The following is a 27894-nucleotide window of genomic DNA, read 5'->3' as shown; positions in this document are numbered from 1 at the left end:
CACAAAAATATGAAAAATGTACTGAATTTTTGTTTTTTTATTTTTGGTATTTAGTGAATTTCTTTTAAAAAAAATCATAAATATTATACTTTTTAAGTATATTTATGTTATGTGTCTAAAAATTAAACAAAAATTACTCAAAATTTTAAAAAAATCATTAAAAAAAAACGAAAAAAAAAATTAAATTTTCTGAAAATCAACACTAAACTAGCTGTGAATTTTATTTGCGACCACCCAAATGCCGATGAAAAACATGCCTTCAGTGTCGGCAAGTGTCCGGCCACGAAAAAGTCCAATGTTTATTTGCGACCACCAAATTGCCGGTGCAACAAAAAAAAAAACAAATATATATATATATATATATATATATATGTAACCATAGCCACAAATGTTACCCCGTAGCAACTTCTTTGGCCACCTTTTTGTGGTCATAGCAAATAATTCATTTTATTATAAAATTAATTAGGGATTTGTGACTAGAGGAAAATTCATCGCAAATATCCAACAAATTTTGATAAAAAATAGAAATAAATAAAATTGAATCTATACTACAAACATTTACTTGTAATTATAGATTAATTAATCAATAATTGTAAATAGTTATATATATTTGGAAAGTTCCAACATTCATACGTGTATGTGTGCCATACCATGACCCATCGATCAATCATTCTCCCAATCACTACAAAAAATTAAAGTTTTAGAGACTAAAATTTAAGAATAAAATTATTTTTTAAGAATCAAATATTTTTATTGCAAAAAGTGTTATTATTATATTTTTAGTAACGAAAATTAAACATTAGTGATGAATTATTATCATTTTTGGACCAAATTTTGCCTCAAAAAATAAACTATTTTGAAACCAAATTATTTTGTCCCTAAAGTCTATTTATTAGTGACATTATTAAAATTTTGTCGCAAAAAGACTTGTTTTGACTTTTCAGGACGACCTTTTAGCGACTATTCTCACAACGATAGAAATTGATCCCTAAATGTCTTTTGCAACAAAATTTTCATTTTTAAAATTTGAAAAATTTAGTTTTATTAAAACTCTTATATGTTGTAGTGAATATATATATATATATATAACTAATAATACAGAGTACTGAGAGATCAAAGTTTCCAAAAAAAACAAAGGTGGGGAAATTACACCAATCAATGGTAATTTGAAATAATTATTACATATTTATTAAAAAAAATTATAATTATAATTATTAATATTTATAAACTTTACCACTTATTTGTAATTAGCTTTTGAGTTATACACTGATATGAAATTTTCCCCCCAAAAAAATTGTGATGAGGACAAGATAACTATTTTGGGGTGAGGATAAGGTCTTATCCTTGATTGGAATAGCTCATCCAAGGGGGGAATCAACCCAAATTTTGATTGATTTTATCCAAAATCCAATTTGAAAATAATTCAAAAAAAAAAAAAGAAGTGATAATTCGAGGAAATATCCATTTTCAGTGATAATGTTTGAGAAAATCTATTATTGGATAACTCTTTGAAAAAAAATAAAAAATAAATAAAAGCTATTTTAAGATGTTAACTATAAAAATCCATTTTTCTGGATAATTTAATAATTTTCTGAAATAGGTTATAAAATAGGCTAATCACTACTCTTGATTATTACAATTTTAATAAATACAACAAAAATAAGCCAAGAGTCTCAATAAGTAACCAATTACTTAATAGAAGTCCTAAAAGGACACTACTACCTAGTCTTGGTTTCAAATTGGAATGAAGTGAATTTTATATCATTGAAAATATTTTTAATAGTATGAATAAATGGTCTTGGTAAATTTAAAAATTTAGGAAATTTTCATGTAAAATTGCCTATGAAATCCAAATTCACCTTTGGGTTTAGAAGTTTCATATGAGGCTCAAATAAATCGTAATGAGACTTACCATGGCTTCAGGTTTGAGAAGGTTCTCTTGATCCAGATTTGGTATTTTAAACCACTTCAAGAATTTCTCGCAGCCTGGATCGTTTCCATCTTTTGACATTGGTCAACAATCCAATGATGGACTTCAACTATTATAGCGAGTTAAAATGTAGTAAATGTTGTTTACATAAATCTCACTAGCTTATGGCACTTGGAAATGTTGTAAATTTAACTGGAAAAATATAACATTTTTTCATAAGTAAATTTTAGTTATACAATTGAATTGATTTGTTGCACCAAAAAAAAAAAATTATTGGTTATTTTTTTTCTCTAATGATGTTACAGGGAGATGTAAAGATCATGAAAGAAATGGGTCTAGATGCTTACAGATTCTCTATCTCATGGTCTAGAGTATTGCCACGTAAGATGATCAATTATACAGTTTCTCTAAATGTTGTCAAATATGCATTATATATACATGGAAGAAGTGACCTATCTAAGAACAAGCAAATGAAACCACAATTGTAACAAAGAATATGCGAAAAATGGGCTCAAATGAAGATGTAAAAAGAAAGTAAGACCCAAAATGAGATTATAATCATTTGATTTGAGTAATCCTAGGCATTTAACAAAAAAGGGGAAAAAATTGGTAGAAGTTATGAACTAGGATGATCCAATCAGTGGTTACCATACTATTTTTTTTTATCTTTCTTACCTATATTTGCATAAGTGGTGGAGTGAACAAGGAAGGAATCAAATATTACAACCACCTTATAGATGAGCTCTTGGGAAAAGGTTATGACTCAACTCAATGATGTCATCATTAACTATCTTGTTTGATTTTGTATAGAGTTCTCCTCAGAATGAAAATTTTTATATTTCCAACCAAGTTAATATAGTAATAGCAATTTTAAAATTGTAATTCACATTGATGGCTTTTTTTCCTAGTGTGATTACCCAGATTTGTCATATGTATATATATATTCTATAGCATCTCTCTCCTCAAAATTATTTTATCTTCTTATTCTGACATTTGTAGGTATAAAGCCATTTGTGACACCAAGGATCCTCTAGAGTATTTTTTTCTTAAAGTTTCCTAAAGTGGTGTATTGTGTGGTTGAGATTTAATGCTGAAAAATTGATGTGACTTGTCATTAAATCTCAACCACACAACGCACTACTCTAGGAAACTTTAGGAAAAAAAAACTCTAGAGAATCCTTACTCTTTTCCATTGGGATCTTCCCCAAGCATTGGAAGATGAGTATGGTGGTTTCTTAAGTCCAAAAATTGTGTAAGTAATAATATATTCTTCTAATGATTCAATTTTTTAGCTAGTCAATTTGTGATATTTGTATATATTTAAACTAGATAGAAGCATATGAAAATTCCCTATTTTTGCTTTTAAATTAAATTATTGGTTCATACTTAATATATATCAAAGGGAATAAAGCAAATTGCTTTTTCTCTTATAGTTTTGAGATGGTTAATCTCTTCATTTAAAATCACACACTACAACATATATTTTGGTCTTTAAAAATGAAAATTTTAGTGCAAAAGACATTTAGGAACCAATTTCTATCGTCATGAGGATAGTCGCTAAAAGGTCATTCTAAAAAGTCAAAAATAAGGCTTTTAGCGACAAAATTTTAAAAATGTCATTAATAAATAGACTTTTAGAGACAAAATAATTTGGTCTCAAAATCTTTTATTTTTTTAGAAAAAAAATTTGATCTCAAAAGAATAATATTTCATCACTAATGTCTAATTTTTGTTGCTAAAAATATAATTACAACACTTTTCGCAATAAAAATATTTGGTTCTTAAAAAATAATTTTATCTTTAAATTTTGGTTTCTAAAACTTTAAAGTTTTGTAGTGACAATAAGTTCTTAACAGGGCCGGCCTTGGGCTAAGGCAGATGAGGCATGTGCCTAGGGCCCCAAAAATTAGGCCCAAAAAAGAGCTCCAAATTTAGTCTTACACTATATTAAAAATTTAAAATGGCCCAATTCTATTTAATTAATTTAGGCCATTTTAAAAGGGGCCTCAAAAAATCTATTTGGCCCAATTGATAAAAGATCCAATTAAAAAATATTTATAAGTTTTAGTTGTTAGTCCAATTAAAAAAATAAAATATTAAATATATGTATATGTATTAGTCGTTAACCTAATTTTGTGTGGCCTATTTTTTTCTCTCTTTATGGCCCAATTATGTGTTTTTTAGTATTTTTTTTTAAAAATATTTTACACAATTTTTATTTATTTATTTTGTAGATACATCTAATTTAGATACACTTAAAAACTAAAATATTTATATATATGTATTTTTTAAAAACGTTACCAAATACAAAAAATATTAAAAAATACGAATTGTAAACTCAGACAATTATTTTTAAAAATTCTAAACCAAACAGAGTGATTTTTATTTTTATTTTTTTTAAATATCTAAAAAGGCTCCGATAAATTATTTCGCCTTAAGCTCCCGAAACTCAGGCCGGCCCTGGTTCTTAATAGTTGAGTTTTTGTTTTTCTCCTTTGTTTTTGATGGTTGTCAAATGGTTTATTTAAGTCAAACTAGGGTGAACAGTTGAATCCTTTATTTTCATCGCAAAGCCTTGCAAGTGAGTGCTCAATTTATTTTTTGAGAATTAAAAATAAAAATCATAAAATTTGATGAAAAAATTAGAACACTATGGGTGTGTTTGGTAACGTTTACGTTTTCAGTTTATATTTACAAAAATTTTATAAACTGGTTTTTGTTTATTTTTTGTTTATTTTTAGAAAAACATAAACTACAAATGCGTTTGGTAATTGACAAAATATTTAAAAAAAATTTAAAATATAAAAAAGAGTGAGAAATGGCAAGTTGTGGCAAGTGGCGGTGGAAGACGGTGGTGGAAAGTGGTGACGGTGGGTGGTGGTGGTGGTGGTGGTGGTGGTGGGTGGGTGGGTGATGGTGGCGGTGGGTGGGTGGATGGGTGATTGTGGCGGGTGGTAACGAGTTGGTGGTGGTGGCAGGTGGGTGGTGGTGGCGGGTAGGTGGTGGTGAGTGGATGGGTGACGGTAGCGGCGGAAGACGGTGGTGAAAAGTGGTGACAGTGGGTGGTGGGTAGCTGGTGGTGATGGATGGTAGTGGTGGTGGGTGGGTAGGTGATGGTGGCGGGTGGTAGCGAGTGGGTGGTGGCGGGTGGTGGTGGCAGGTGGCGGATAGGTGGCGGGTGGTGGTGGTGAGTGGATGGGTGACGGTGGCGGGTGGTGATAGTGGGTGGGTGGGTGACGGTAGCGAGTGGTGGGTGGTAACGAGTGGGTGGTGGTGGTAATGGTGGCGGGTGGTGGATGGTGGTGGCATGTGGGTGGCGGATGGCGGGTGGTGGTGGGTGGTGATGGTGGGTGGGTGGGTGACAGTGGCGGGTGGTGGTAGTGGTGGTGGCGGGTGGTGGGTGGTGGTGGCAGGTGGGTGGTGGATGGCCGGCGGTGGCGGTTAGGTAGTGGATGGTGGTGGTGGTGGGTGGGTGACGATGGCGGGTGGTAGGTGGTAACGAGTGGGTGGTGGTGGCGGGTGGTGGTGGCAGGTGGGTGGGTGGTGGGTGATGGTGGTGGTGGTAGGTGGTGGGTGGTGGGTGGTGGTGGCGGGTGAGTGGCAGGTGGCTGGTGGTGGTGGCAGGTGGGTGGTGAGTGGTGGTGGCAAGTAGGTGGTGGTGGCGGGTGGATGGCAAGTGGGTGGTAGGCAATGGTGGTGGTGGTGGCGGAAGACGGTGGTAGAAAATGGTGGCGGGTGGTGGCTAGTGTTGGGTGGTAAAAAAAAAAAAAAAACTGAAAACTCAAAATGAAAACACATTTTTTGTGTTTTCATTTTTTGGCCAAATTTATAAACTGAGACCACTGATTTATAAATCAAAAATTTTACCAAACAAATTTTTATTTGAGTTTTTTAAATTTTTGTAAATATAAACAGAAAACTGAAAACGTAAGTATTACCAAACGGCACCTATACGTTCTAATAGTATATATATTATAGAATATTGAAAGACATTTCCATATGAAACGTGGACTTTAGCGGACATGGGATGCCTACTGAACAACAGGGATGCTGTGTTTTGTTTTCGCTTTGTTTCTTTCTTCTTTTTCTTTTCTTCCTTTTTTCCTTTTAATTGTTTTATTTGCTCACTTTATGTATGGCAATTTTTCCACTTTTGACCTTTAATTTACAAACACCCCCCCCCCTCCCCCCCCAAGTTTTTGTTTAAAATTAAACAAAAAAATATTACGTTAATTGCCACATGGTAAAAAAATATATTATTATATTAAAGTTTGAATTTATATTAAATTTGTGAGTTATATATAATAAAATATTTTTATGTCGTATGACTGTTAATATATCATTTTATATCTAATTTTGGACGTAAGTTAGCTTTTAGAGTTTAAAAAAAAAATAAATAAATAAAAATTGAAACATGAAGAGCTAAAGTGGGGGATAAAATTTAAGGAACAAAGTGTAAAAATGACCAAACTTAAAGGGACAAAGTGTATTTACCTTAATTGCACACTACAAATTTAAACTATGGAAGTATTTCTTAGTACATAGTATTTTTTTTAAAAAAAGGGAAATTTGGCTATAAACCCCATTTACTTTCCTTTCATTGTTAAAAAGACTAAGAAAAAAATTAAATTTTCTAAACCCCTTCATAATTATAAAATCTTGCATAAATGACAAAATTTATTATTTAAATATTTTTTCAGACTATTATACCTTCAACTAAATCTTCCCACCTTCTCCACCCACTCTCTCTCCACCTTCTTGGTCTCTATGACTCTGGCCAGCCAAAATCGAGTTCATCTAAGCCTAAGATTCATTCAATCTTTGACCTAGAACACTGACCTGGTTCAAGCAATCACAATCTGACCTGTGTATTTGAATTGAAGCTTAGTTTGAAGCTTTAATCTAATTTGCGTTTGTTAAGAAACCAAGGACTTCATCGTAAAATTGATCCGATTCGACAATCAACCCGAATTCAAGCTTCTGGAACTCGCGATTACGAACTGGAGTCCTTCGCGATCTGACCTTGGGTTCTCTCTTGTGACTCGTTGTTCTTTGAGTCAACTTCGATGAGAACTTTGGATTTCAAGTTCTAATTGGAATTGCGATTTCAGTTTGCATCTGGCTTAAAGGTTGTAAACTCTAAGTTCGAACGACTTGCAGATCGACTTCGCTAACTGAATCGAAATCAGACTTGTGTTTGCTATCTTGAAGCGAAATTAGACTCAATTTGAAGCTTCTATTGCAATTTGAAGATCCATCGAGTTCGCAATGACCACGTGGAAAAGAGTGCGGGTGGAGTTGTTGGTTATACATATTTTTTTAAACACAGATTTGAGTTTTGAATATATGTATGTATGTATATATATATATATTTGTGTGTATGAGTGTTGTTGAACACATGTATTCTTTTCATTGAGATTTGTGATTGTTGATCGAGTTTTAGAAGTTTTTCTTCTCAATTAGATATGTTGATTTTTGATTAATTTGTTTTGTTTTTGTTTGTTTGTTTGTTTTTTATTTATTTTTGTTGTTTTTTTATCTAATTTCATTTGACAGAACCAGAGTAAAATTTTACTTTTATACAGAGTAAAATTTTACTTTTGTGTAGAGTCTAACATTTTACTAGTTTTTCAGAGTAAAATTTTACTTTTATACAGAGTAAAATTTTACTTTTAGTTTCAGAGTGTAACATTTTACTCTTATTCAGAGTAAAATTTTACTTTTATACAGAGTAAAATTTTACTTTTAGTTTCAGAATGTAAAATTTTACTTTTATACAGAGTAAAATTTTACTTTCATACAGAGTAAAATTTTACTTTTATACAGAGTAAAATTTTACTCTGAAATATATAGTGAAGATGACTTAATAGGAGAGCTGATAGATATGAGGGTAATATAGTAAAAGAAATAAGTTTTAAAATATTAAGGGGTTTTGAAAGTACTTATATAATTCTTGTCCTTTTGAAAGACAAATTAGATAGTGAGAGGGCTATCACAAAATCCCCCCAAAAAATATACTAAAAGATATGCATAATTAAAAATGTGCAAATCATATTATCTTGAATGTGGCTGTGTGGAACCTTTCATAAGAAATGGAACCAAAAGAAAGCAAAACGGTACTGTATTAGAGCACCGCACATCCTGCTGTGCTTATAGTGAGGACCCCGTGTCGGACTTTAGCATCCGATAGTAACCTAGAAATGGAAGTAGTATTGAATTATTAATCATGAAGTCCTGAAGTTATATGTAAAACATTGTATTGTGTTTGTGTCATGTTCCAACATTGATGATCGGCTTTATAGGGATGATTTCAAAGGCTTTGCAGAACTTTGCTTCAAAGAATTTGGTGATTGGGTGAAGCACTGGATCACCTTAAATGAGCTGTGGTCATAGCGCATGAGTGGGTACGCAGTTGTTAACTATGCACCAGGTCGATGCTCTACATGGCTATAGTTAAATTGTACTGGTGGAGATTCAAGCACTGAGCCATATATTGTATCACACCACGAACTTCTCGCTCATGCAACTGCAGTAAATTTGTACAAGCGAAAGTATCAGGTCTCACTTGAAAACCCAAGGAAACTACATATATAATTCACATTATTATCAAAGAGTTTTGAAGTATATGCTAATTTTAATGCTACTTCCTAACCATAGTCGATGGAAACTAAAGTAATTTTAAGTTTAAGAATCGATTTGCTACATATGATAAATTTTGGATACAAATATATTAGATAGTTTTGAATTACTCAAGTGATGGAAATGTAAACAGACATCACAAAAAGGAAAGATTGGAATTACACTCATATCACATTGGATGGTACCTTTCTCAGAAGAAAGACAAGACCATACTGCTGCACTAAGGGCCCTTGATTTTATGTTTGGATGGTGAGTGTTTTATAATTATCCTTTTTGTGATAATGCATACATGGTACTGAACAATATTGTCATAAGTAGGGTCATCAATTTATAATATGTCCTAACTATGTTTTTCCTTGTGTATTGGAGGTTTATGGACCCTCTAACAACCGGTGACTATCCACATACAATGCGGACTCTTGTGGGAAAACGACTTCCTAAGTTCTCCAAAGAACAGTCCAAGATGTTAAAAGGATCATTTGATTTTCTCGGGCTGAACTATTACACCACTAATTATGCAGCATATGCACCAAACTCCAATAGTGTAAATGCCAGTTATTTAACAGATTCTCAAGTTAACCTTACAAGTAAGTTCAAAGTTTTGTACCATTAATTAAAAACGTTATTGTAACTTAATATATGCTAACTAGACATGATTCTTTTGTTATGCTAGCTAAGCGGAATGAGGTTCCTATCGGTGCCATGGTAAGAAATAGAAATTTAAGCAATTCTTCTTGTGGAGCTTGTTTAAATTTAATATATTTACTAACTTGCATATGAATAGAGGTTTTTCATAATCAACTCTATAACTTTACACGATTTTACAGGCTGCTTCAACTTGGCTTTTTTGTTTATCCAAGAGGCATTTATGATATTCTTCTCTACCTGAAGAAAAAATATAATAATCCGCTTATTTATATCGCGGAGAATGGTAATCAATTCATTAATAATTTTGCATTAACATAAAATTGTTTCATTTATAGTAACATATAAATCTAATAAATTTGTGATTGCAAATTAAGTTTACACTAAACATTCTTGGCCCATCCATTTCAGGGATTGATGAGGCAAATAACGCTACATTATCACTTGAAGAAGCACTTGCCGACAACACGAGGATACATTACTATTATCACCATCTTTCTTTCCTTCTACAAGCAATCAAGTAAGTTCTGAAGATGACTAACAAATAATGTTGCATTTACAAAATATATGAGTGCGAAAGTTACAATTTTAGAAATTATAATTTTTTTTATTACATACGAAGTTTGCTGTTGATTTTGTTTTTCATATAGGGATGGTGCTAATGTGAAAGGATATTTTGCATGGTCACTGCTGGATAATTTTGAATGGAGCTCGGGTTACACAGTTCGTTTTGGCATCAACTACGTGGATTACAAAAATGGTTTGAAAAGATATTCCAAACTTTCAGCCAAATGGTTCAAGAATCTTCTCCAAAATGGAGACATATGATTCAAAATGTAATTCTCCAATCATTTTACATCCTACAAATGTATTAGTAAAATAAGTTAGATTCTTCTCTACATTTTGTAATAATCTCTAGCAATATGCTTTTAAACATAATTTAATGGTCATGCAAGAAAAAGATGTAACTGAAAGAAATCAGTAACAGTTACCAAAATATCTATTACCTTTCACAAACCAAAATTATCATGAATAGGCCAACATTGGATTATTTGAAATGGCAAGGGAGGCGAAAGGTTGGCGACCGGTGTTGTATGGAAGAGGGAGAGAGTTTCAAAGTTCTGACGATGGCAATCTAGGTATTCACACAATCTTTGTGGACAATATTCCCTCATCTATGAATCCAAAGGGACTTTATGCGATGTTTATGAAGTTTGGGGCTGTTAGAGATCTATTCATTCCAAACAAGACTAGGAAAACAACAAGATCAAGGTTTGATTGCCTTTTAGCGGCATACATGGCAGTCTAAAAGACTAGTGGAGTGTGGTGCGATGATAAAGCTTTGCTGGTCAATGTAGTAAAGCTTGCAAAGGATACATCATGTGTTAGGGGAGTGGGTCAATCTATAGTAGCAGGGAATGGTAATGGGCGAGGTGATGAGAATAGTAGGAGGCACCTAGGGAAATCAACGTCATCATTCATAGGGTTGAAGTCATTTGCGGAAGCCGTTCAGGCGGGAAATGTTTAGGAGACTACGGGCCGCCCAATTGATGAGAATAAAGTGGGAAATGGGTGGTCAAATGACAGTCTTACTGTTAAGCTAAAAGCCTTCTATACTTTCTTAGACTTTAAAAAAACAGTCAGTGATGTAGGACCAGAAGGAGTTGTAGTAAGAAAAGGTTGTGGAAGGATAGCGGCGGTGTCTGTCAAATCATCTATTGAGCTGAAGGCAAACTTGGTATTATTAGAAAGCTGCTGGAAGGAATGGTGTGATTCTATGACAGAGTGGTCAAAGTTAGGGCACTTCGAGAACGAGAGATGAGTATGGTTGTGCTGCTAGGGTGTTCTATTTAACTTATGGAGTGTTGACACTTTCAACAAGATTGGGAGCCTATGGGGGGAAGGTAATTAGGGTGGATAAAGTTAAGTCTAATCAGTTATCATTTAGATGTGGCAGAGTCAAAGTTACCATAACGATTATGGGCTTCATTAGCACAGTAGTGCAAGTAAGGTGTAGAGGTAAAAGTTATCCAGTAAGAGTATGTGAGGAGCAAGTCATGGTGTCAAGAGTATAAGCTTGTAAATGCTCTACTCATGACTATTGTAGCTCTAACAGTACAGAGAACAAGCTTAGTAGCCATGGGAGTCCAGTCTTGGAAGAAGTTGCGCAGGTGAAAGGCATTATGCATAATGAAGTGGCAAGCCAGGATGACATGGTCTCTCTCCAAAAGGAGGATGTGGCAATCAATGAGGGTAGTGGAGGAGGTAAAGAGCTGGACGATTCTTATCTATTTGTAGTGGGAGAAACTATAAACACTTGTATGGAGAACCCAAAGTTACCAGACGCATGCAATAGTTGTATTGCCAATGATAGCATAGTTGTGATCTAGAGGAGTATTAATGAGAGGGGTAGGGAGGAGGTGGGGTTGGTTACGATTGGGTTTATGAGAAGCCATAGCGGTACTAGGCCTGAAAGGCCTGGGATTAATATTCAAATATTATTGGATGAGGTTATTAAAGCAAAGGGAGTGGCCAAGCCCAATGAAAAAATTGTGGGAGTGAGACATAGTCCTAAAAGGAAGGAAGTGACTCAGGTCCATGTTGATAGGTGTTCACCATTGTCATCTACATAGCCCATATCTATTTTGGGAAAGATTGTTGGAGGATCTGGAGTGTCCCATAATCAGAATTGCAAATTCATTGGGAAGAAAAACAGCCCTAGTACCGGAGAGGGTATAAAAAAGAGGTAGATTGGCTTAGAAAGGTGGGAAGGGAGCTGTTCGATTTGGTGGTTCGTCTTCTATGGGAGTATGGCATAAAGAACCTGTCTTTAGAGTGGCTGCGGCAATGCCGTCAAGATCAAGCTTGGGAGGTCAGTCTGATCGGGGTGGAAATTCCGTCTTGGAATAGGCGAAGGAGACTTTAAAAGTGGGTGAACTTTGGGGATTAACTTCAGTGGTAATGAACAAGAAGCATTACAGAGAATCGTGGAGTTAGAAGAGGACAATGCGAGGAGAGAAGCATAGAGGGATGGTGTTATTCATCACTGAATAACATTATCAGGTGGTCTTGGTGTTGTGCTCTGTTTGCTAATGAAGGTGTTGTCTTGGAATGTTAGGGGTTTGGAAAACCAGAGAAAATGAGAAAAATAAGGGGGTTACTCCAGGAGAGAAAAATCAAATTTTTTTTTTTTTTTAAAGAAACCAAGAAAGATGGGATGTCAAGAGATATGGTGCGTTCGGTTTGGCCCGATGATGAGCTTGAATTTATGGGTGTAGATACGAATGGAACGGCTGGAGGGCTGCTGTGTGTTTGGAGACCATCGGTTTTTGTACTGTTACAGTGTTACAACTTAAGATGTTTTATACTACTATCAGGTATTATGCTTCCAGATTTTGATTGTGTTTCCATTAATGTCTACACACCAAATGATGCTCCAATGAGGGGACATTTGTGGAATGTAATCGTTAATTTAACGTCAGGATTTTTTGGTCCGTGGTGTTTAGAAGGGGGGGGACCTTAATGAGATTAGGAATTTACAGGAAAGAAAATGATGTACAAGAAGGGACAGAGGCATGTTAGAGTTCAATAACTTTATTGAAGGGTTAGAGCTATTTGATATGCCAATGCTTGGAATGCAATTTACATGGAGTAATTCAGCTGATGGGGCAGATGGAGTAGAATTGACAGAGTATTATTGTCATCAGAGTGGATGACGAAGTTTAAGCTGAAGTTATGGGAACTGCTAAGGGGTGTTTTGGATCACTGCCCTCTGTTTTTGATGGAAGATGAGAGGGATTGGGGGCCAAAGTCGTTTAGGTTTATCAATGCTTGGCTCTTACATCCAAACTTTTCTTCAATTATTAAGAAGTCATGGGAGAAATCAGTCTTTACTCGGTGGACAGGATTTGTGATTGTAATGAAATTTAGAAATCTCAAAATGGAGCTAAAGAAGTGGAATAAAGAGGTGTTTGGAAATGTGTCCTTTTCATTGAAGAGGGCTCAGGAAGAGTTACATGAGGTGGATTTGGTGGCTGAATCCAGAGACTTGGTAGAATATGAAGTAGTACGAAGAAATGAGGTAAGGAGACAAGTGTGGTCATTGACCAAAAGGGAGGAATGGTTGTGGCTACAGAAGTCCAAGTTTGATTAGGACATGAAAGGCAACAAAAACACAAGGTACTTTCATACCATAGCATTGAGTAGGCACTGCAGGAACTCTTTGAGCTCATTGTCAGTTGATGAGGTAATACTTGAGGACCCAACCATGGTGAAAGAAGATGTGCTTAGGCATTTCAGACAAGTGTTTAGTAAAGGTTGGGGGAAAAGACCACAGCTGAGAAGGCACTTTAAATCCATTGGCCAGGACCAATTGGTAGATGGATTGGAAGCTGATTTTTCGAAAGATGAAGTATGGGCCACTATTAAAAGTTGTGATGGGAATAAAGCCCCAGGGCCCGATGGGTTTAACTTGGTTTGTTTCCAAAATTGTTGGAAGGTGGTCAATAGAAAGTTGGCTTCTGGGGTGAATAATTCTTTTATTACTCTAATTCCCAAAGTTGACTGTCCAGCTAGCATCTCAGATTACAAACCTACTAGCCTAATTGGGTCCCTGTATAAGATTCTTGCCAAAGTGTTAGCTAATAGGTTAAAGAAGGTGATGTTAAGGGTTATTGTTAAGGCACAATCAGCCTTATTGGGTGGAGGGAATATGTTGGATAGGGTTTTAATAGCTAATGAAATTGTTGTCTGGTGGAAGGTTACTAAGAAAAAGAGAGTTATTCTAAAGCTTGATTTCCAGAAGGTGTATGACTCTGTAAGGTGGGGTTGTTTACTATCTATAATGGATGAGTTTGGTTTTGGAGTTAGGTGGAGGGGATGGATTAGGGAGTGCCTAGAATCTTCTAGAATTTCAGTTCTTGTGAATGGATCTCCTACAACTAAATTCAACCCTAGTAAAGGCCTTCGACAAGGTGATTCTTTGTCTCCTTTCCTATTTAACCTAGTGGTCAACGGTCTCAATATGCTGATGCTAAGGGCAAGGTCTTTGGGGCTACTTAGAGGGGCTATGGTGGGTCAAGATGTTACGGTTTCACATCTCCAATTCACTAGCGTAATAATTATTTTTTGCGATGCTGACATAGAGGTGATAACGGTAGTTAAAAGGATTTTGAGATGCTTTGAGTTAGTCTTTGGCTTGAAAATTAATTTTCATAAAAGCTTTGTATGTGGAATAGGCGTGTCTGAGCAAGAGTTGGAGGAGTTTGCATCTAGACTAAATTGTAGGTATCAGTAGCTAAGAAGACTTCAAAGCCTGTACTTGATAAATGTAGAGCCAGACTTGCCTCATGGAAGAGGAAACTCCTCTCATTTAGAGGAAGGTTATCGCTCATAAAGTTTGTACTGTCCAGCTTACCTACGTTCTATTTATCTATCTTCAAGATGCCCTCATCTGTGGCTAAGGCATTTGATAGAATTCAAGCAAACTTTCTGTGGCCGGGAGAGAGGGGGGGGGGGGGGAGGAGGGTTAGATCTGAAAAGGAAAGTTCACCTTTGTTAGTTGGGCTGAAGCAACTAAGAGCAAAGACAATGGGGGTTTGGGTATTAGAAGATTTCAAGAAGTGAATGATTGTCTACTAGCTAAATGGTGGTGGCAATTTGGGTGTGAGGATAGCTCCCAGTGGAAAAGAGTAATATGTAGTAAGTATCCTTCAAATGGTGGGAGGTGGTACCCTTTCTTAGAAATACTGGGTATTTGTTCAAAAATTTGAGATGGTATTCTCAAGGTTAGTCAATCAAATTCTCATCTTTTCAATATTTTTATGGAAAATTCTAAGTTGATTGTGGGAAATGGTAACATAATCCATTTATAGACTGATAGTTGGGTGGGTAATATATGTGTTAAGACTACTTTTCCAAGGCCTGTTAGCTTATCAACAGAAAAGGATATCACTCTTGGAGTGGTGGTGGAGAGGAGGGAGGCCTAGACAGACTGGAACTTCAGATTTAGAAAAGCCTTACTGGGTTGGGAATCAGATGAGTTGATCAGATTGGCTGCTTTTCTGAATGCTATTGCGGTTGGTTATCAGACAGGGCTGATTGCATAAGGTGGGTGGAAAATTCATCAGGTCAGTTTAGTGTTTCCTCCCTTTATTCTTTGTCGGTGCATTCTATCCTCCTTTTGGCCACTAAGCTACTGTGGATCAATGTATTTCCCCCAAAAGTGCAGTTTCTTGGGTGGTTGGCTTGCAATAGGAGACTTAAGACTTATATTTTTTTTGTAAAGAATTGGGATTCTTGGTCTAGATGCGTCTGTTTTGTGCATATTCTGCAAGATGGAGTTAGAGACAATACACCATATGTTGCTATGGTGCCCTTTTGCTTAGAGAGTATGGTCAAGTCTGATGTAATGATGGGGGATGCACAGGGTTGTGTCTCAGAATGTTGAGGATCTTCTTGACTGGTGGAGGGGTTTTAGATGGAGAAAGTTTGCAAATTTGATCTGGAGGGCTGTACCAATGGTTGTCATGTGGTCATTATGGAATCTTAGGAACGAGGTGGTATTCAATTGAAAGCAAGTGCATCTAGAGAAGGTATGCAATTTGATCAAGTTTAGAATTGCCATTTGGGTAAAACCTCATTCTAAAGGCTGCTATTACGTTGTGCATGAAATTATCAATAATGTTTAGTAGATTAGATGTAGCTAATCAGGTTCAACAGATTATGGGGAAATGCTTAGTTACTCTGTTACTTCTGTATCTAGGAAGGTTCGATGGGTTTAATCTTTCGGGGAGCTTTATTAGTGGTCTGTTGGTCTGAGGGCTTCAACGTAGTGCTAATCTGGTTTTACTAGCTGATATGGTACTGATATAGATAAGAATGGGGCTACTTTGGGGATTGGAGGGTGGTGTCTTGTTTTTGGGGGTTGGTGGGTAGTGTCTTGCTTGTGTTCTTGGTGTTTTTTTTCTCATTTGGTTGGTTTCTCACTAACTAGTTTGGGTTGGGGCTCTGTATGGTGGTTCTATCACCTCTATATGGTACTATTCTCACCTCTTTTATTGATGTAAATTCATATGCTTTGTATGGCTTTCATCAATAAAAATTTTCTTTTGTTGATAAAAAAAAAAAAAAAAGAAAGAAAAAAGAATAGACCAACTATTATTATTAGAACACATATAGTGATCACGATCACAAATTTGGCTAATACTAAACAAATTTACCTTCAAAATAAAGAATATTCTCCAGTCTAGATAGACCAAGAGAAACCATTGTTCCCATTTTCAAGGATTTGTGTAGAATTGCCATTTTCAAAGGTCACATTCTCACGACTTTCCTTGAAAAAGCCAAACAACTAAGGATCATTAACAGGTCAAGTTAGATCAGGCTTGCCCAAACCACAAACTAGTTGTCCAAGGGCCTAACATAGACCCAACCTTTTGGCTTTGACCAATTAACAACAAATTCGAGTTGGGCCTATTCTAAAATCTAAAACTGTATCCCACACATAGGCCCTAGCCTTGCTAGCCAAAATCAAGTCAAATTTGCTTTCGAAACCATTGAGCTAGTTTTTTTTGCTTTAATTTGCTTAAAATTTCTTTAATTTTTATTCATTCATTCATTTATTTTTTGGCATTCTCATGTACTTTTTGGTTTTGGCTTTAAGATGGATTCATATATATATATATATATATTAGTTAATTTATGATTTTCTTAGTTTGAAAATTTCTTATCATCCAAAAAAATTTATTTAAAAAGAAACTTTAGTGTATTGAATAATTACATGGATGAAGATGATGCAATAATAAAAAAATTCAATATTTCATGTGTGACATTATCCGTCAAGTGATGCTAAGGTTTTACTTATTGTATTATCGATTACTTCTAAAAATTTGCGAATAGGTTAAAAGAGTGTTGGACTTAGACTACAAATTCGTAGAGTTAAAAGTTGTTGGGATAATTTTTTTCCAAATTTGAGCAACCTTGCATAGTGAAAACAACATCAATCTATGAAGATATAAAATTACAGAAATATGAAATTACCAACTAATCCACTTCAAATAAACATAGACTGAATTTCCAGAATTTGAGACATGGCAAAGTCTAAACTTTAAACCCCATCTCACCAAATTTTGATCTTATTCTGGTCTTTTTTCAATCTTGCAAGCTCCACATATTTTCCTCCAGCATCGAACAACTACAAGAAAAGGAATCACAACCCAAGTAGTATTTGCAATAATATAATAAACATAATAGTAATACAAGCTAGCGGCAAACTTATCAGCTTCCAAGTAAGAAGTCAAATGATACACACCAAGTCCACAGAGATGACACACAGAAATACCCAATTGAAGTATGTAAATGTATGGCTTCCTTGTGGCAATAGCATATAAAGCAAGAAGACATGCTAGACCCACCAATGAAACAGTGATTATTTCAATAGAAACAACATAAGAATTTCTCAGTGCATACCTTGAATCGCCTGCGGAGTACTCTTTCCATACCTCTGCTAAGTAAAAACCAGTCTTGTCTTTGTAAAATTTTGGTGAGAAAATGAAGTAGCGTTCGAGGATTATGTGAATGAGGCCTGTGAAAATGAACCAGCACATGAGGAGGTGATCGGTTGTTAATAGTTTTGGTGAAGGGGAGAGAGACGAGCCAAACCAGAGAGAGGATCGGTAGAGAAGAGATGCCATAGATGGCATGAATGGTTGATTGTGAAAGAGAATTAGGCACAAAGCTTGGGAGGTCTATTTCAGCTCCCTCCATGTTTGTGTTCAGAATTTTGCAAATTTTGAAGGGATGAGAGAGAACTATGATTGTTTAAATTCAGATGGTCTGCTCCTAATCATTTATATGTAATTTAAGGAGACTAGAGACCAATTTTTTTGTTAGAGAAAATAGATGATTTTCCACGGTAAATCAATCGATGGAAATAAAAATAATGCGGAAAAAGTAAATCAACAATTACACAAAAAATTTTACATGGTTCTCTCAATGTGAGGTACATCTATGAGATCGCAATCCGACTCCCCTATTAACCAAAAGTTTTCAAACGACTACAAACGAAACACGAATGGTCTCATAAACCACCCTTACGTGAATTTTAAATAATCACAAATAAATAAGATGGAAAATCTCACCAAATAGATGAACAAAAGTTTTCGAAACAGAATGTAGAAGATCGCAAATTTGAATCCAACTAGCACCTTCAAAGCAGAGTCGAAGTTGTCAAAACGCTCAAACAAAGTGAAGTAAAGCAAAATACACAGCCACTATACCAATGGAACCACCAATTGAACTTTTACAAAGCATTATGCTACCACACAAAACCAAAACCCACCGAAAATAATCACCAAGCACACACCCCGAAAAGGTCAATCAGCCGCTGCCCTCTCTTTGGAAAAACAAAAACAATACTCATAAATATTGTTAATTCTTGGGTTTTTTTTTTTTGTCAAAACCCTAGTTGTTACCAAACAGATTATTAAATACTTATTAGGCCTCTAAAAGTCAGATATAATATATTAAAATATATTATAACTAACACCAAACCAAATTAAACATTTTTAATAAACCAATTAGGTCCTATACTCCATTAAGGAGGTATACTCAACAATTCTCCCCCACTGACTTAGACATTAACCATACCCGCCAAAGTTTGGCTCTTCAAATGTTTCTCCCTCAACAAAGTTTTTGTCAACATATCCGAAATATTATCATCCATGTGAATCTTTTTGAGTTACAATAACTTCGAATCTAATACATCACAAATCCAATGAATGTGTTTTGATCTTGAATGAAAAGTGAAATTTTTATTCAAATGAATAACACTTTGACTATCACAATAAAGTACATACCTCTCTTGCTTCAAACCTAACTCTTACACAAATTTCTTCAACCATAGCTCTTTCTTACAAGCTTCCATAATGGCGATAAATTCAGCTTCAGTAGTTGAGAGAGCAACACATTTGTAATTTAGATTGCCATGCCACAACCCCCCTGCAAATGTCATCAAATATCCTGAAGTAGATTTTCTAGAATCAATATCATCGGCCATGTTAGAATCCGTGAACCTATTAAGCATCGGCTTACCATTCGCAAAACACAAATACACCTTCAAAGTCCTTTAAAGAAACCTTAGAATCCATTTCACCGCTACCCATTGTTCTTTACTTGGATTAGAGAGAAAACGACTCAGCACACCAACGGCGTGTGCAATATCTGACCTTGTCCAAACCGTGGCTGTGGACGCGCCCTCGAGCTTATGCTACCATAGTTCGGACTCATTTGTCACGGTTCTTAATCTGATCTCGCAAAGTGTAATGCAAGACTGATAAATCACCAAAGAGTCCAAATCCGACAAATCGTTTTGGAAAACTGATTTTTAAGAAAGAAGTGCCAAACATGGACTGCTTTGCCAGATACAGAGTCGCCACCTAAATATTTTATTTTGGGGGAATTTAGGAAACCCTAACTCGTTGCCTAAGGCCACGCGTCCGTTATCACCAAAGTTGCCTCGGCTCGGGAACTTGGGTACGATTGGGGAAGGTCATCTATGAGCACCCCCGCTCGCCCGATCAAAGATCAGCCACTACTAAACATGATATCTTGTTTTTGAAAACACATGTGTTCTTATTCCAGTTAATTAGCTAGAATTACTATGTGATGCACACAACACACAAGTATAGACTAGATCGCCTAATTTGGAACGAAACATCGCATATTCGTTTGTTTGGAAATGGTTTGGAGTTTGCTACTCGCAAGTAGGCTAAAATACAGATTTCAATGAATTGTTCTAATTCAAATAATCCAACCTTCACCCATAGGCATTCAGGTAGTTTAAGTCACATAAGCAATTAGCCGCATGGCAAGCATGCTGTCATGGCAACATTAACACACGTGCAGTATGCTAAAGCGTAAACACTCACAGTGTACTCCGAGCCAAAACAAGGAACTAGTTAGTAATCATGCGTGATTGTAGTTTATGTTTAACAATGGCTTATGCATCACATGCAAAATGCAACTAGAAATACGCTCGGCTATTCTAAGATGGCATGTGAGATGCGACAATTCGATACATGTATTCAACTTGGAATTGAAATACGATGCAATTAGTATGATGCGCCGAGCCCGGTGCATGCAATACAGATGAATGGATGCAAACATGCATAGCATAAGGATGCTAAAATGAAATATGACCTAAAACTAACCATTGAAAACAGGTAAGTAAAAGGGAGAAAGACGTAGGGTTAGAAGACATTCACTCACGCACGCACACTTATTACAAAATGCGCCCTCTCGACGGAGGGTTCGAAAGAATAATACAAATTAACTAATTAACTAACTAACAAGCTAATTAATTATTACACAACACTTAATTAATTAAACAAATTAACTAAGCTACTAAAGCAGTAGAACAGCCTCGGGAAGAGGGATGCATGCATGCTCGGTCGGCTTCGCTCAGAAATCCATCGCCATGCCACATGTTGCCTTTGTTTGCATTGCTCTACACCTCTAAAAACTGCACAAGTCTCAAAGATGCTTCTGAATCACCTTCTGGGTGCTGTGAGAGGCCATCGGCCGAGTGGAAAGGCCATCGGCCAAGGGGAATTGGTCATCGACCAAAAATGAAGCTCTCGGCCAACAATACTTAGCCGATCGGCACTGCAGATAGCTGATCGGCCATCTTTTCCTGCAGAATGCTGTTTTGCTGCAGCAGAGGACAAACAGAGCATGGCAAGGCATTTACAAGATAATGTGTGCACGACCAGCCTCCTTATCATGTTTAAGACTCAAAGGAGTATGGCTCTCGACCCTCGGGCCACCAATTACGCATTTCAATGCATGATGGCCAAATGAGCCAAGTGTGCAAATTAATGTACAATGAATGCACAAAACACATGAATGCCTCACACTCTATCATGTTAGATCAAGAGCGTTGGCGACCAAGGATTGAGGCACGTTTCGTCACTTCAAGTACGAAACGTCCCTCGATCCTTGTGTTTAGTTTGACACCCCAATCCAAACATAACGCTATGCAAGTGTAACAAATACAATGCAAAGCATGCAACCAATGTAATGCAACATGTGCAATGCAACCCAATGTAATCAACTTAAGCATGCAAGCTAAGTCAATGTAACATGAGCATGTGAACAAGCATGCAAACATGCAAGGCATGTGACAACACTCAAGGATAGGCAAGCATGTAACAACATGTGAGGGACAATGCATGCAAACATGCAAAGCAACTTAACCAAAGATGCATGCGAAATGCAATACCTCTTAAACATGCAACAACATGCCAATAGACTAAATATGCAACAAGGCACTATTGAACTAGCATGTCACAACATGCAATTTACCAAATATGCAACAAGCATGTGACAATATGCAAGGCAAGCATACAACAATATGCGGGGATGGACTTAAACCAAAATGGACAGCTCTCAAATAAGCCCAAATCAGTGGCCAAAGTGTTATGGAAATGAGGACAAGAACACATACAAAGATCGGCCTTATTGCATATACAAAGGTCAGCTATGAGCACCCCCGCTCGCCCGATCAAAGATCAGCCTCTACTAACCATGATATCGAGTTTTGAAAACATTATGTGCTCTTATTCCGATTATTAGCCTAGATTTACAATCTGATGCTGTAGACACCCCATTTTTGACCGTCCTCAAGACTTGGACGTCACTGTTTGAACACTCGGTGATCATCCTTGTTTGTGCTCGTCTTGTGTTCCCGGAGATCTCGGCTACGCGTCTTGCCTCAGGATCTCTCGATTCCACTGTTTTGTGTTTGGTCTCACACCAAACACTTGTGTTTTTGCTTTGGAGGGCAGAGAATGGCTTGTTGGCCATCCCCACACTCCACTGGCCATGGCTTAAGGCCACCGGCTGTGTTTTGTTGCTATCGGCCAAGTATTTGGCCGACCGGCACTCTAGATGGTCGACCGACCATGTATTTTGGTCAAATTACATTTTTGGCTGGCCGACCATTGTTCATCTGCTTTTGCAGATATTTTTATGCGAGCTGTGCTAGCTGGCATACACTTTCCTACCCTCCATACACGTGTATGGAGGGATCTCCCTCTTGACTAGCTTACTTGAGAAGTTTTACAAGAGTGAGCTCTATAAGAGGGAGCCTCTTGTCCCTCCATTAGGGTTAGACAAAAAATCTTAGGGGAGCTCTGGTTCTAAGGTTAGCATAGTGTATCTATTCTATCTCTATTTCTCCATCTCTTTTGCCTTGTGTGTGTGTGTTTAGTCTTACTATTGCACACAAACACGTAGTCCTACACCTTCTCTTGGTTGCTGAGGGACCAGAAGGCTGTTCTTGGTGTTTTTGGGTGGTTTTGAGCTTGAAGAAGCTGCTGGAGCATCATTCTTGAAGAGGGTCAACAAGGGTAAGATTCTTGTCCTTTTTACCCCATATTTGCATAGTCTTTTTGCCTATCTTGCAACTATTTTTAGACTCTATGTGTAGCACATAAAAGTCTTGTTTTTGCTTGCTCTAAATAGTTGTTTAAGAGTGTTTTGTTGTTTGAGGTCGTTTGACCCCTCCTGGGGCTTGTTTGGCCCCATTTTGTGCTATTTTGGGTGAGCTTCGGGACCACCTTGTTTGGGCCTCCTCACCACTGAAATCTTGAGGGATTTCAGTGGTGAGGATGGTGCCTTGAGGTCCTAAGAAGGAGAGGGCCACCCCCTCTCCTTGTTGTCCTTGAAAAGGGAAATTTTTGCCTCATGTGTGAGCATCCTTTTTAAGTTCATGTTGGCCATGTCTTAAGTGCTATTTGTGCTTATTTTGCCATGATATAGCACTATTTTTACTTGGTTTAGACACACCATGCTTGCTTTGCATACTTGTCTTGTAATGCCATGAAATTGCCTTAACATGTATCTAGCATTTAGACCACTATGCTTACTTGTTTTGGCTTAGCTTTGTGAAGCTTTTATGCATGTTTTAGTGTGCTTGAGGACTATTTTTGGTTGTTTGGGTCATCCATGATTTGCTTTGTATAGCTACCATGTAATCCCTCTTGTTGGCCTTAAGTATCGAACCCTCTAGCATGCTATCCTTGCATCATTTCAGTGGCTTAGAACCACTTATAGCATCATTTCAGTCCTCATGGAATGCTTGTATGCTTGCATTTGATGTCCCTTTAATGCTTTATAAGGTTGTCATCTTATGCTCCATGTTTGGCCTCTTTTGTATGCTTGCATGTTTAGACCATTTGGATGCCATCTGGATGTGTTTTTGGCTTTGTTTTAACATTCTAAGACTCTGATTTTGGTTGTTCAAATCATGTCATGTTTGATTTTGCTAAGTGTAGTTCAATACATCTTTGGCTTGCCTTGAGTTTTGGCTTTGCTTGCATGCTTTGCTTGCTTTAATTAGTTGGTTTGGCACCTCTATTTTATGCAATTTCAGAGCCTAGCATGCTTGCTATATGCCCATGTTTATCTCCTTTTAAGTATTCTTAAAAGTTGTCTCTTTGTGCTTAAGTGTCGAACCATGTTTGCATGCATGATTGTATGTTTAGATATTTGGTTCATGACATGTTGTTGCATGCTTGAATAGTGTTGCGTTTGGTATGCATTTCTTTTTAAGTTGTCTAACATGTTATATGCCTTGCATGTGTGCATGTTGACATTACACTTTGCATGCTTGTTAGTTGCATCCTTGCATGCTCAAGTTGCATTTTTAGAGTGCATGCTTAGGTTGTATTTGACATGCATGCCTTGCCTCTTGAATTGAGTATGATAGAAGTTAGGCCTCATTTGTTTGTTTGGTTTGCATTACATTTGAAATCAAAATGCATAACTTGGTTCCTTGGGCCATCACGCATTGAAATGCACGATTGGTGGTCCGAGAATCAAGTACCATGCTCCTTTGAGTCATGAATATGATAAGGAGTATGGTTAGTGCAAGCATTGCTTGAAATGCATTGCCATGCCATGTTTTGCCCTCTGCTGCTGTCAAAACAAGTTTCTGCAGAAAAAAATGGCCGATCGACTACATAGAGTGCCGATCGACCAAAAGTTTGTGGCCGAGAGCTCAATCAATGGTCAATGACCATCCTGCCATGGTCGGTGACCATTTGTCTTAGCCGGTGGTGTTCCACAGTGTCCATAGAGTGCTCCCTGGGACTTTTGTAATTTTCAGAGGAGCAGAGCAGGGAAAACAGAGGCAACTTGTGCATGGCAACGGGTTTCCGAGCAAATCCGAGCACGCATGCATTGGACCCTCTTCCTGAGGCGTTTTATCGCTTTCTTTACTTAATTGATTTGTTAATTAATTGGGTGGCCTGTAATATTTAATTAGCTTGTTGGTTAGTTAAATCTGTATTATTCTTTTGGTCCCTCCGAGTGAAGGCGAATTTATAATAAGTGTTGGTGCGTGTGTGCATGTCTTCTAACCCCCACTTCATTCTCCCTTTTACTTACCTGCTTTTGATGGTTAGTATTAGGGCACGTTTAATTTAGCATACCTTATGCTATGCATGCGTGCATCATTCATCAGCCTTGCATGCACCGGGCTCGGCGCATCATGCTAACCGCATAGTATTTCAATTCCAAACTTGAATACGTGCATCGATTTCTTGTATTTCACATGTCATCCTTAGATTAGCCGAGTCCACTCTAATGACATTTTTGTATGTGATGCATTAGCCACTTTAACATGAACTAGGATCATGCATGATTACTAACTAGTTCATTATTTTGGCACGAAGTACGATGTAAGTATTTATGCTTTAGCATCTCACATGAGTGTGAATATTAACATGACAGCATGCTTACCATGTGGCTATGTGCTTATGTGATATTACTGAATGAGTGCTTATGGGTGAAGGTTGGATTGTTTGAATTGGGATAATTCATCGAAATTCGTATTTTAGCCTACTCGCTAGTAGCAAAATTCAAATCATTTTCCAAACAAACGGAAATGCGATGCTTTGTTTCTACTTAGGCAATTTAGTCTATACTTGTTTTGCTGTACGCATCACATAGTAATTCTAGGTTAATAACCGGAATAGGAACACATAATGCTTTCAAAACAAGATATCACGGTTAGTAGAGGCCGATCTTTGATCGGGCGAAAGGGGGTGCTCATAGCTGACCTTCCCCAATCGTACCCAAGTTCCCGAGCCGAGGCAACTTTGGTGATGACGGACACGTGGCCTTTGGCACCGAGTCAGGGTTTCCTAAATTTTTCAAAATAAAATATTTAGGTGGCGACTCTGTATCTGGCAAAGCAGTCCATGTTTGGCACTTCTTTTCTAAAAAACTGTTTTCCAAAATGATTTGCCAGATTTGGACTCTTTGGTTCAGATTAAAAACCGTGACAATTTGAGAGTCCTGAACTGTAGTGAACCCAATATGAACAGAACGAGACTCATCCTCCCAAGGCGTTCGGGGACGTCTACAGTTTCTGGCGACTCTGCTGGGGACATTAGAGAAGTTGACTCGAATTCATGATATCATGTTTTGACTACACTTATGTGTTTCTTTGCATTGCATGTGCATTGGTGCGCCTAGGACACCGTGTTTGCCATCTGCTATTCTTGAGCGATTTGCCAGTGGCTTGCCTTGTCAAGGCATAACCATATGGCTGACCGGTTGTGAGCTCTGCCAGTATGGGAACACAAACCCCGATTGTTACCAGGGCACCCTTTTTGACCATTTGACCTAGTGCATATCGAAATCCGTAGTGACCATTCCAAACTAGGACAGGTTGCTTACCCGATGTTAGGTTGTTTGAAACCGCTGCGTGCGTAGTGAAACCCTAGCTCCTGATAAAATAGGACAGGGAAACCCCACCCCAGCATAGGGCTGTTTTGGTTCTCATTTACTTGCTATGTGCTTTTAGAGTGTATCTCTATAGGGGAATGCGCGAATCAGTTTGCAAGTTTGAGTACCAGACCTGAGGGCATCAGTATCAGTGTTTTGGGGAATCAGTTATATCTGCGGGTATCAGACTCAGTTTTGGGATAACGATTTTGGGGAACAGTGATCAGTAGTAGAGTACGGTTATTCAGCCATGTCTGTTCCGTCTGGGTTGAGCTACTGTTTGTTTTCCCTTTCAGTTCAGAGATTTGCGTTCAGAGACTTCGTGTTCTCCTTCGCTGAGGCAAGACAGATATCTGATTCGTCGGTCATCGTTCAGTTCAGCAGACTTATGATGACCCAAAGTTCAGAGGAAATTGTGGTTATAGCAGCCGCGTTAGACCAAGGGATCATCTTGCAGGATGAGACCAATGTTGATGTACCACATCCACCTAGGTCGCCTGCTGCACACACGATCTGGACCCCCCAGTTGCATCAGACTCGTGAGCCCACCACGTTTGAATTAATGGGAATGATCGGCGACCTCCAGAGATCTGTGGCTGATCTGGCCTATGGGATGTCGGCTTCGCCACCAGCCACATCATATGCCGGGAATTTTGTACCATAGGAGCCCCTGCTACTGGGGAGGATTGTGATCGAGCTCAGCCAACCAGAGGTTGCCTCCAGCTACAGCAACGACGTGTCAACAACAACCGGGTTTCGCTCTGATGTAGTAACCCAAACCCTTGATCAGGCTGAGGCTAGAGGTAAGAATAAAGTGAGAACAGATGCTGATCCTGTTGAGCAACTGCTGTGGGAAATCGAGGCTTTGAAAGCCGGGGGGATGAATAAGCAGCAAGTATTCGCAGTTGTGGCTAAAGCTGTGGATGATGCTTTCCCCATTCCAACCGAAGGCAGTTCAAGCCAGGCGAAAAATCAGGATGGGCCCCGTCATGCCAAGATAGTTTCTCTCAATCCCAACTATGCATCGGGAAAAGATCAGAAAGTCAGGGCAGTGCCTGCCGACCCTTTCGCTAATGCGTCTAGTAAGAACCCTCAGACTTCGAAGTACTTACCTCGAGGGCGTAGAGTCTTTCACGCCCTCTACATGCCTTTGTCTAGGGCATTTCAAATCTTGGCTAAAAAGGGGCATCTTTAACCCCTCGAGCCTCGGCCTCTCCCAAAGAATCTCCCTCTTACATATGATGCTGCCTTATACTGCGCATACCACCAGCAAACTGGTCACAGCACCGACGGTTGTTTCCGCCTTCGCCATGAAGTGCAAGATTTGATCGACAATGAAGTCATCCTCCCACCTACCTCAGCAAAGTCTGTTGCCACTGAGCTGTTGGACTTCGAGGATACTGCGAGTATGTGATCAAGGGATGGACCACCTGCGGACGACACTCGGTATATTTCAGATGTGGCGTTTGGCACGCACTGTCGAGAGCATTTGTGAATGCAGTTTTGTAATTTCTAGCTTGGGTGTCGAGTCAGTTCTTGGTTTTCGTTTTGGGTCTGTCTCATTGTCTTGAGTCAGTCTTCTTGCTTAAAGGGTCTGTCTTGTTGTGTCGAGTCAGTCCCATTGTGTAGAATGTCAGGTAATTCTGGGGTTGTTGCCTCGAACACCGTTTTGTTTTGTAATTATCTTTTTGTTTTCTTTTGAGTCTGTCTCTGCTGTGGAGCCAGTTGCAACCAGGGAATCTGAATGAAATAGTTGTGGCTATCATGTTTCCATGCTTACTGCTATTTTGAGCTAGTTGTGCCAGAGGATTTGAATGGAATAGCAGTACATTCCACCTGCTCTCTTGTGCCCTGAAAATCATTGCATTGACCTAAGTTTTTCAAAA

General features: G+C 37.7%; 2 pseudogenes; one reads left to right on the top strand and one right to left on the bottom strand.

Annotated features, from left to right (window-relative positions):
* The window catches only part of LOC114269099 (beta-glucosidase 12-like), a 66475-nt pseudogene extending 56367 nt beyond the window's left edge, over positions 1–10108 (top strand).
* A 7241-nt stretch (positions 10109–17349) lies between these two features.
* Positions 17350–17980, bottom strand: LOC145814304 (putative 3-beta-hydroxysteroid-Delta(8),Delta(7)-isomerase pseudogene; annotated as a pseudogene).
* Between the last annotated feature and the right edge of the window lie 9914 nt (positions 17981–27894).

The sequence above is a fragment of the Camellia sinensis genome, unplaced genomic scaffold (genome assembly GCF_055761805.1).
Source record: "Camellia sinensis isolate YWXY unplaced genomic scaffold, ASM5576180v1 Unanchor1, whole genome shotgun sequence".
Taxonomy (NCBI): domain Eukaryota; kingdom Viridiplantae; phylum Streptophyta; class Magnoliopsida; order Ericales; family Theaceae; genus Camellia; species Camellia sinensis.
The sequence above is the reverse complement of the archived record's forward strand: the minus strand, read 5'-3'. Positions and strand labels throughout refer to the sequence as shown.